This window comes from Salvelinus namaycush, chromosome 27 (genome assembly GCF_016432855.1).
Source record: "Salvelinus namaycush isolate Seneca chromosome 27, SaNama_1.0, whole genome shotgun sequence".
Lineage (NCBI taxonomy): Eukaryota > Metazoa > Chordata > Actinopteri > Salmoniformes > Salmonidae > Salvelinus > Salvelinus namaycush.
Window position 1 is genome coordinate 39,020,299 of NC_052333.1, and position 11,361 is coordinate 39,031,659.

An 11,361-nucleotide genomic window follows, 5' to 3' on the forward strand; every position below is an offset into this window, starting at 1 on the left:
CTCTTGGAAGGCTTCTCTTTTCATTAGCATACTGGTTGTTCCCTTTGTCTCCCCACCCAGGCACACTTCTGTCTACAATGCCCATGTGTCCACTTTGATGGCATGCAGAGAGGCCATTGTGACTGCTAGAGTGCATTACAAGGTAACTTAAGATAACTGGCCCTTCTGTAGCCACACCCCCTCCCTCACCTCCTCCTTAGATTGGGTACTGTCATTACCTCTGCTGCCTGGCATTGTACACATATGCTCTCTGTAGTCTCACTAAGTAGGCTACAGGGGCATGGGGTCAGCATTGATCTACTCCTCCTGGGCCTGTAATTATAAAGCATCTCAGAGTAGGAGTACTGATCTAGGATCAGTTTAGCCTTTCAGATAATAATGAATATAATCATATGGACAGGGAGGATCTGATCCCAGGTCTATTCTAAGATGCTTTATGGATATGGGACGTGGTCTTCCAACACGTAAAAGTAATCCTACATGGACGAAATCCAGCCTTAAAAGCCGACATATTCAAAATTGTTCTTTCAAAGAGTATACAACGGAAATGTGGACTCCATGTGAGCTTACATCACACAACAAAGACAGTCTGGGCTCAAACGGGTCATGGAGCACTAGTTATGACACAGTTCTTGAATCTTCTCCTCCCCCAGAAGTACACTGCTACCACAACCTCTCTACACATACAGTATCTGCAGCCCAGATGCTACTCACCCCCCAACCCCCCCCCTCTCTCTTCCTCCTCCTTCGCTCTACTTGAGGCGGCTGTTTCCAGCACGCTATTCATTAACAGATTCTTAATGTTCCCGGATGAGTTGACTGTAATTTATGGTGGCAAAAAGTGCCTCAGTGTGTGTTGGTGTACGTGTGTACGTGTGTACATGTGTACGTGTGTGCTTGTGTGTTATTTCGTAAAGTACCAGGATAGATTTTGATGTATGTACAACGGATTAGGCATGTGTGTATATAGATTTGCTTAATTAATGTTCATGCGTGCTTGAGTGTAGTACTGTATATGTAAATGTGCTTGTTGCTGCTTGTCTCTTCACTCTGAGTCTCACTGAAGAGAGTCACGTCTTCCTAGAGGGCAATGTAAGGACAGCGACGAAGGCACATATCAGGTTTTTCGGAGGACTCTCAATGAGGTTTCTGTCTCCAGAGCAGACCTCAGTCAAAGTCCTGGAGTTTTCCATTCTGTCTGTTTTTCCCTTCCCCAGTCTACTGCCTCTACTCGTTGGGGCACGCTGAATTAAGATGACATGAGCTTGTGTGGGAAGTCCCCATGTCCACGGCCACACAAAGTGTGGGTATGTATGTGTACAAGGTGTGTGTGTGGGTATGAGAGTGTCTTTCTTGGTCTGTGTGTGTGTGTGTGTGTGTGTGTGTGTGTGTGTGTGTGTGTGTGTGTGTGTGTGTGTGTGTGTGTGTGTGTGTGTGTGTGTGTGTGTGTGTGTGTGTGTGTGTGTGTGTGTGTGTGTGTGTGTGTGTGTGTGAGAGGGCATGCCACTTGCAACGCCAAGATAGTGGGTTCAATTCCCGGGACCACCCGTGAGTAAAATGTATGCATGCATGACTGTAAGTTGCTTTGGATAAAAACATCTGCCAAATGGCATATATTATTATTATGAGAGAGACAGAGATAGAAAGAGAGACAGAAACAGAGACAGAGAAACAGAGACAGAGACAGAAACAGAGACAGAGACAGAAACAGAGACACAGAGACACAGAGACAGAGAAACAGAGGTTCTGTGCCCAAACCTCATATCACAGATTTTGGCAAGCTCACTCCCCCAGATTGTGGAGTATTGAATCCCAGTGTTGCTCCTCTCTTTCAGGGTGCTGGTGGTGGTGGTGGTGGGTGGAGGTGGTGGAGGTTACATAGATTGCGAGCCACTTTGTGTGCCAAGGAAAGCCTGTTTCCTAGAAATGGAGAAACATACACACACACACACACACACACACGCACGCACGCACGCACGCACGCACGCACGCACGCACGCACGCACGCACGCACGCACGCACGCACGCACGCACGCACGCACACACACACACACACACACACACACACACACACACACACACACACACACACACACACACACACACACACACACACACACACACACACACACACACAAACAAATTGTTCTCTTCACATAAACAGAGGCACTGTACTGCTCATATAAATGCTCACCCACACTAGTACACACATTCTTAAACACAAACACACACAGTCATACACACACACACACACACACACACACACACACCATCCCACACCCTAATGTACAGTACATAGTGCTGTGTCGGGGGGGACATTCCTTTTCCTTGACTTCTTGACCATTTTAATTTCCTGCACCTCGCTCCCTTGCCAGTTGAACGGAACTCCACGCACGGTAAAAATAACCCCTGGAAAACCAGTCAGCAGTAGCAAGGCTCTGCTCTGAAAACACAGGGTGCCCACACCGCCTGTTAGCAGCAAGGTTTCTATTTGAGTAGAGTCAGGCTCCGGCGGTGGAAGCCGCTACTGCTTATAGTGCAGGGGGCTGGGCCGGGCTGGGGTGGTGGGCTGGGCCGGGCTGGGGTGGTGAGATCCTTGAGGGTTGGAGGCTGGAGGTCCCACTGTCACACCTTTGAGCGCTTATTCCTAATGATTCCAGTTAGAGTGAAGTGCACTAATGGCTCACAGACATGTCACACATGTTGAGAAGGAGCACTAGGGATGATGGAATGCTGTGTGGGGACGTTCTACACACTGACATCCTGCCCCACTCAGGCAGCGAGGCAAGGTAAACAAATGGAAATGAGCGCTCACACGAGCAGCAGACGAGTAAATACACAACAGACATACACAAACACACACGGTCACACGCACAGGTTCAGGTTCATACACAAACACACACGCTGGAATGAAAACAAACACAGATGCTTGCCTATTTGTTCTCATTTGCAACCTGTTTTATGCTTTCATAGACGTGGACATGGACATACGCACGCACACGCACACACACAGGCCAAGTATGTCCTCATCTGCAGCATGCATAGATAAGTATATGTGTGTGCGAGAGTGTCCTCTCAGACCTCACCACAGTGCACAGCTGGAAAGGAGAGAGAGACCCGAGTGTGTCAGTGTAAAGGAGACACTCCTTTTCTTGCGCTCCCTCGTTTTCTCGGGCCTCCCGCTCCCTTTCCCTCAGTCTGGTTTTGGCATGTCAGTCCAGTCAGTCCAGTCAGTCCAGTCAGTCCAGTCAGTCAGTCCAGTCAGTCAGTCCAGTCAGTCAGTCCAGTCAGTCAGTCAGTCAGTCAGTCAGTCAGTCAGTCAGTCAGTCAGTCAGTCAGTCAGTCAGTCAGTCAGTCAGTCAGTCAGTCAGTGTCTGTCTGTCTGTCTGTCTGTCTGTCTGTCTGTCTGTCTGTCTGTCTGTCTGTCTGTCTGTCTGTCTGTCTGTCTGTCTGTCTGTCTGTCTGTCTGTCTGTCTGTCTGTCTGTCTGTCTGTCTGTCTGTCTAGACCACTCTGGCCAGTCCAGGTCTCTCCCAACTCAAATGTACAAACACACACATACACACACAGAAATGACAGTTGCCATGGTGCCCTAGTGAAAGTCTAAGCAGAGAGCTCCTGCACAATTTGTCAATATTTTCGAAATGAATTCCTTTTCATAGACTGTTTAACCTACAATCGTTTTGCTTTAAGAATGTGGCTAGTTAAGTAAAAATACTTTAAAGTATTACTTAAGTCGTTTTTTGGGGTGTCTGTACTTTACTTTACTATTCATATTTTTGACAACTTTTATGTTTACTCCACTACATTCCTAAAGAAAATAATGTACTTTTAACTCCATACATTTTCCCAAACACCCAAAAGTACTCGTTACATTGTGAATGCTTAACAGGACAGGAATATTGTAAAATTCACACACTTCAAGAGAACATCCCTGGGCATCCTTACTGCCTCTGATATGGAGGACTCACTAAATAACAAATGCTTCATTTGTAAATGATGTCTGAGTGTTGGAGTGTGCCCGTGACTATCCGTAAAATAAAAAAACAAGAAAATTGTGCAGTGTGATTTGCCTAAAATAAGGATTTTGAAATGATTTATACTTTTACTTTTGGAACTTAAGTATATTTTGAGATTCATTTACTTTTGATACTTATTAAGTATATTTCAAATCAAATACTTTTAGACTTTTACTCAAGTAGTATTTTACTGGGTGACTTTCACTTTTACTTGAGTCATTTTCTATTAAATATATTTACTTTTACTCAAGTAGTATTTTACCGGGTGACTTTCACTTTTACTTGAGTCATTTTCTATTAAGTATCTTTACTTTTACTGAAGTAGTATTTTACTGGGTGACTTTCACTTTTACTTGAGTCATTTTCTATTAAGGTGTCTTTGCTTTTACTCAAGTATCCACAACTACCTACTACAGAGTCCATGGACTGAAGTGGCTTAGCTGAAACTTCATCTGACTGAGTTCTACTATGGAAAAGCCAGAGACAGCGAGATACGTTGATGAGACCGAGCTTCCTGCCTGCCTACGGACTTTCTATCCCCGCTTGACCACCTCCCTCAGATGACCTCTCATGAACTTTCTAATGACTGTCCAGGACACAGAAGTCACAGTGAAGCTCAAACCTCAAACCACCCACCTCTCTGTTGTCATTAATTGAGTCAAATGGGGTTGACAATTCGAATGGATATTTCTTAGAAAAGAGGTCGATATATTTCAGATGAGCAACCCCATGGAAAACATACATTTACATGGATGACACATCAATTAAAACTTTTCCCAGAATGCATTTCCTATCTTTTTTGTTTTTGTTTTCCACTGAGTGTATTTCAGATCACTTAAAACTTTATTGACATTACGACGAACATACAAAAAAACAAACTGGATAAAAGCACTTAGCAACAGCCGGTATGGAAAGAGCTAGTGAAATCAATGGAAAAACACTCTGCCAGAGCTCACACACTGTACTTATCTGTCGTGGATAGTGAATCTGGCCAACAGTGACTTGCACCCGCTACGTTGCCATGACCTCAGGGCAGGACACAGATGTTGGCGGCCGCAGGCCAGACAGACAACCCTTGGTCCAGTCCGGAGTGGAGACACTCTCATGAACCTAACCTCTAACATGACCTTTGACCTATCAATCTGAAGTTGATGCCCTGATTTTAGACCAAAAGGGCAAATCCTAGAGCAAGGCTTCTGCAAACTACAAGCTGCACTGTTGCTATTATTTTGGACAGGGAACAGAAGGGCAAATCTTAGAATGACTCTTTTGCAAACTCCAATCTGCACTGTTGCTATTATTTTTGTCGTAGTTTGTTTTCACCTTCATGTAACCCATGGCTATTATTGTAATGTGTGGGGGATAAAAGGTGATATCCAGAGCAAAGAGAATTAAATCATTTGATATCCTGGGTGTGTGGTTTTCAAACAGTCCTGAAAGAGCTTGATTTCATGTTATGTGTAAAAGCATTCCCACAAAGGGAAAGAAAGGTGGGATGTAGGCTTGTGTGTTGTGTGTGTGTGTGTGTGTTTTGTGTGTTTGTACCTCAGGTCCTCTAAACAAACACAGCTGAGAAGCAATCTTTCATCAAGCCCTTTTATTCCCCCCCACAGGCAGCGTGAATAAGGGTTTGGAGTTCCCTGGATCAAAGCACGATTACACTGGATATTTAACCCAAGAAACCCATTGTACATGAGTTCAAAAAGACATAAAAAGTTTGAGTGGCTGTCGACGTCTAAATAGAATGATTTATTGCCGTTTCTATCTAGCTCAAAGACAAAGATGTTTAGCACATTACGGAGTCAATTAACCCTGGGAATTGTGATAATCCTTTTGTACTTGCTGAGATAGAACTTGAATGGCACTACATGCACAGACTTACTGTCCAGTCTACTGTATGTGATGGGATGTTCCAACAGAGATATTCTCCCAATTAGACTAACCTATAAAGGTTAAATAAAATGCGGAACAAACAAGAATAAAAAATGACAATAATGATAGGATGTTAAAAAACATTGATGAGAAACCCATGACATCAAATCAAATCAAATGTTATTTGTCACAGCCCTTAACCAACATGGCAGTTTTAAGAAAATACTTTAAAAAAAAATTTTTTTTAAAGAGCAGCAGCAAACAACAATAGCGGGGCTATATACAGGGGGTACCGGTACAGAATCAATGTCAATGTGCGGGGGCAACGGTGTCGAGGTAATTGAGGTAATATGTACATGTAGGTAGAGTTATTAAAGTGACTATGCATATATAATAACAGAGAGTAGCAGCAGCGTTCCAGAAGGGGTGGCAATGCAAATAGTCTGGGTAGCCCTTTGATTATCTGTTCAGGAGTCTTATGGCTTGAGGGTAAAAGCTATTTAGGAGCCTCTTGGACCTAGACTTGGGGCTCCGGTACCGCTTGCCGTGCGGTAGCAGAGAGAACATTCTATGACTAGGGTGGCTGAAGTCTTTGACAATATTTAGGGCCTTCCTCTGACACCGCCTGGTATAGAGGTCCTGGATGGCAGGAAGCTTGGCCCCAGTGATGTACTGGGCCGTACGCACTTCCCTCTGTAGTGCCTTGCGGTCGGAGGTTGAGCAGTTGACATACCAGGCAGTGATGCAACCCTTCAGGATGCTCTCGATGGTGCAGATGTAAAACATTTTGAGGATCTGAGGACCCATGCCAAATCTTTTCAGTCTCCTGAGGGGAATTAGGTTTTGTCGTGCCCTCTTCACAACTCTCTTGGTGTGCTTGAACCATGTTAGTTTGTTGGTGATGTGGACGCCAAGGAACTTGAAGCTCTCAACCTGCTCCACTACAGCCCCGTCGATGAGAATGGTGGCGTGCTCGGTCCTCCTTTTCCTGTAGTCCACAATCATCTCCTTTGTCTTTATCATGTTGAGGGAGAGGTTGTTGTCCTTGCACCACATGGTCAGGTCTCTGACCTCCTCCCTATAGGCTGTCTCATCGTTGTGAGTGATCAGGCCTACCACTGTTGTGTCATCAGAAAACGTAATGATGGTGTTGGAGTCGTGCCTGGCCGTACAGTCATGAGTGAACAGGGAGTACAGCAGGGGGCTAACCACGCACCCCTGAGGGGCCCCTGTTTTGAGGATCAGCGTGGCGGATGTGTTGTTACCTACCCTTACCACCTGGGGCCGGCCCATCAGGAATTCTAGGATCCAGTTGCAGAGGGAGGTGTTTAGTCCCAGGGTTAGCTTAGTGATGAGCTTTGAGGGCAATATGGTGTTGAACGCTGAGCTGTAGTCAATGAATAGCATTCTCACATAGGTGTTCCTTTTGTCCAGGTGTGAAAGGGCAGTGTGGAGTGCAATAGAGTTTGCATCATCTGTGTATCTGTTGGTGCGGTATGCAAATTGGAGTGGGTCTAGGGTTTCTGGGATATTGGTGTTGATGTGAGCCATGACCAGCTTTTCAAAGCATTTCATTGCTACATACGTGAGTGTTACAGTTGGGTAGTCATTTAGGCAGGTTACCTTAGTGTTTTTGGGCACAGGGACTATGGTGGTCTCCTTGAAACATGTTGGTATTACAGACAGACAGGGAGAGGTTGAACATGTCAGTGAAGACAATTGCCAGTTGATCAGCGCATGCTCGGAGTACACGTCCTGGTAATCCGTCTGGCCCCGCATCCTTGTGAATGTTAACCTGTTTGAAGGTCTTACTCACATTGGATGCGGAGAGCTTGATCACACAGTCATCCGGAACAGCTGATGATCTCATGCATGTTTCATTGTTACTTGCCTCGAAGCGAGCATGGAAGTTATTTAGCTCGTCTGGTAGGCTCGTGTCACTGGGCAGCTCTTGGCTGTGCTTCCCTTTCTAGTCTGTACTAGTTTGCAAGCCCATCTCACTGTATCGAATCTATGAAACAGACAAATGTCTACCAGATAGTAAATATGATCCATTCATACTCCATGCCGATTATTTTGGTACAATGGAAAAGAGCAATCACCAGGAAACAGACAGAGTATCAGCAATACCGCATATTGTTCCTTTCCCAGACAGTTTCTGCTGATGTCCCACTCACGTCGGAAAACAATGCCATCAACTCTGCTCTGCCTGACTCGTTACGACAAGGAGGCTTGTTATTCATACCAAGTGTGCCCTTCGGCTTGTTGACGTTTGGTAAAAACATTTAATCTTTAATCAAATTAAATGAGAGATGGAGTAGGAGAAAGCGCACACTGGGTTTGTTGCAGTTAATCATGCAGTCAGTAGGGTAGGCCCGCCCCGGTGTTCCACCTTGGGTTATTTGCGTAACTTAATGAGGTATACAGCACACAGATGTCTTGGACCAGATATTGTCTGAGGTTATGAGCCATGCAGACAGATAAAGAGAGAGACCTCACAGAGATACACTGTAACCACCAGTTCATGGAATCCCAGACGTGATGACACAGGGAGGGATCAAGGTGAGGATAATGGTTTCTCCTGAATCACAGCTGAATCATCAACATGAAAATGTAATAACAGTCTTGATATTAAACTCTTCAATAAAGACAGTCTAGGCCGGGGGAAAAAATATAAGCTGTTGGCGAGTATCTAAAGATGGGCCTCCGGTACATTATGGTAATTAGACATTGTTGCTCCATATTGTACATCATTAATTCATAAAAAATGCCTTGGGCTGTTTGCTTAAATAGGACAGCACAGTCAAAATATTCAAATAGATATTTATATCCGTCCCATTGGTAATACATAAAGTGCCGGGATTGGGCAACCGGGTGATTCTCTAAACATGCTGTAGTCACAGCCACGATATATTCCTACATACAGTACTCACAGCCACGATAGTCTTTTATCTATCATAAAACGTACGTAAGCCAGTATGTAAACTAGGTTTGTAGGGTGGTAAGCCTATAAAATGAAATATTGTTTGTTAATCAGAGCGATGAGAGCACTTAATAACACACACTTGGAGAAGCACAAGGCCTGACCCACTTCATATCAGAACTAGTGACCTAGATGTTTCGCATGACCTACTGCAATGTGAATGCCATGCGGGCTGCTGACAACGATTGCTTCCCAAATGGCACCATATTCCCTATTTAGTGCACTACTTATGACCAGAAGTCGTGCACTAAATAGGGAATTTGGTGGCATTTCGTGTGCAGGCAGGGGACAATGACAGCCGTATGCAGACAGCCTCTGGGACTAGGACTGTCCCTGTTTTGATTCTTAGTCCAATCGCACGGTTAGATTTAAATGGCCGACAACAAGGAGAAAATGACTTGAACAAGTACAGATGTAGGAAATTAATTTGATCACCAATGCAAGAAATGTAAAAGTTTCAGTGTATTTGAAGTAAAAAATGGCTTCTGAAGTTTACAATTTCCACTTAGAAATTTCAGACTTGCTTTTCCCTTAGGAAAAATGTACCAACCCCTACAAAAATTGCCATGAATTATGAATTATAATTCACTAAATAATTTACATTTCCTGTTGCTGCAGGATTATTTTCCTAATGTAGCAAGCTGGCTCAAATTAAGAATCTACATCTGTAAATCTCCCAGTTGTCTCCAGGATAACAAAGCTAAAAGTTTAACCCTCGAAAAATAACTGCTGAGCATGGAAGATGCTGCCATGCACAAATAAATAGAGGCTGTGTGTTTGCTAATTAAGCAAAATATAACTCCCCCAATGCTTTGCTGACAATACAGACTGGATGCATGATGATGTGTACTGTATTGTAGATTTAAAGAGAAGCGTAAGGCCTGAGTAACATTTTATCACCATCTCTGACCTTGTGTGTGTGAGAGCGTGTGTGTGTGTGTGCTTGTGAGCTGGTGTGTGGGGAGCATGTTTTTCGTACCTACTGTACATGTGTGTGTGTGCGTGCATGTGTGCGTTTGGGAGTGTATGTCCAGGGGAGTGTGTTCTTGTTGTGCGCGTTGCGTGCTGCTCAAGAGTTTATGTTATTCTGTTATCCTCCCTCCCTCGTTTACTTTCTATTCTGGGAAAGTCCAAATTACAGTTCTTCAGTGTGTGGTTGGCTTGTGTGGTTCAGAATTTGTACTTAACCTTCCCTTCCTGCTCCGTCCCTCGCCCTCTGCCTCCCTACTTCCTCTCTTCTATACCTTCCTTGTTCTTTTCTCACTCTCACTCCATCTTGCTCCCTTGCTTTTCTTGTTCTTTTGTATTCTCAAATCCACATTCTTCTGTTCACTTTCACTACATCCATCTTTCTACCGCACTGTCAACTCTCTCCGTTTCCCTCCCTCCAACTCCCTGAATTCTTCTTCTCCTCCCTCCTCCCTCATTCCCATTGTCTCTCTCTCTTGCTCTCAGTTGTTTTGTCCCTCAGCCTGTTGCTCTGTGCTGTAGATTTCATGAATAAATCCATGTCTCCTTTAAAAACACGTCCTCCCTGTGGCTTTGCTCCACTCATTTCAGCTCCTCCTGTCTCCCTCCTCTTCCTCCTATAATGACCATCATATAACGTATGGATCTTTCACTGCTCTCTACTCGCCATTTACAAACATGACTTCCCCCCAGGAGTGTGTGTGTGTTTACCATTGTGCACCCTCAGCGGGTAGTAGACAACCGGGTGCATCCTGTTTTCAGGGGAAATGGAAGAGTGCCTGTGAAGCGACTTCCGCGTTTGGACATTAACAAAGCCACACTCCTCCTTAACTCCTCCTCCACATTTATGAGATTGGTGGAACAGTGCAGAAGAGAACCTCCCCAGATTTGTTCTTGTCAGGACCAGAATGAAGGAAACGCCAGTCAGGCGTTTCTTTTAGAACAAACAACTGGGTTGCGTCCATAGATTTAGAACAAAAATACTTAATGACTGAGTCTCAGTCAACCGAACCGATAGAACGAACAACCAGCCGGCTTGGGTAGCAACCTTAGATTTGTGTTGGGACTATATCTCACGGAAGGATGAAATAGTATGAATAAATTCATCAAAATAAGCTATGGAAAATAATGAACAAAGTGGAAGGTGTGTGTGTGACCTTCCACGGAATTGCATTATTTTCCATTATCTTGGATTATTTATGCCATTGGCTATAATTTAACACATTTGTCGTTAGAAATGTGTTCATTTTCTGGTAAAAATGTGTTCAACATTCACTGAAGTAGCTAGGAAGTTTACTAGATAGGTCCAGTAGTTGCCGTGGTATTGTTACGTTCGTCGATGGAAGGATCGGACCAAGGTGCAGCGTGGTAGGCGTACATTTTAATTTATTAAATGAACACCGAAAAAACAACAAAATACAAAACAATACGTAAAGTTTAGTAGGGCTAAACAGCACAGTACCAAAACAAGATCCCACAAACTACAGGTGGAAAAAGGCTGCCTAAATATGATCCCCAA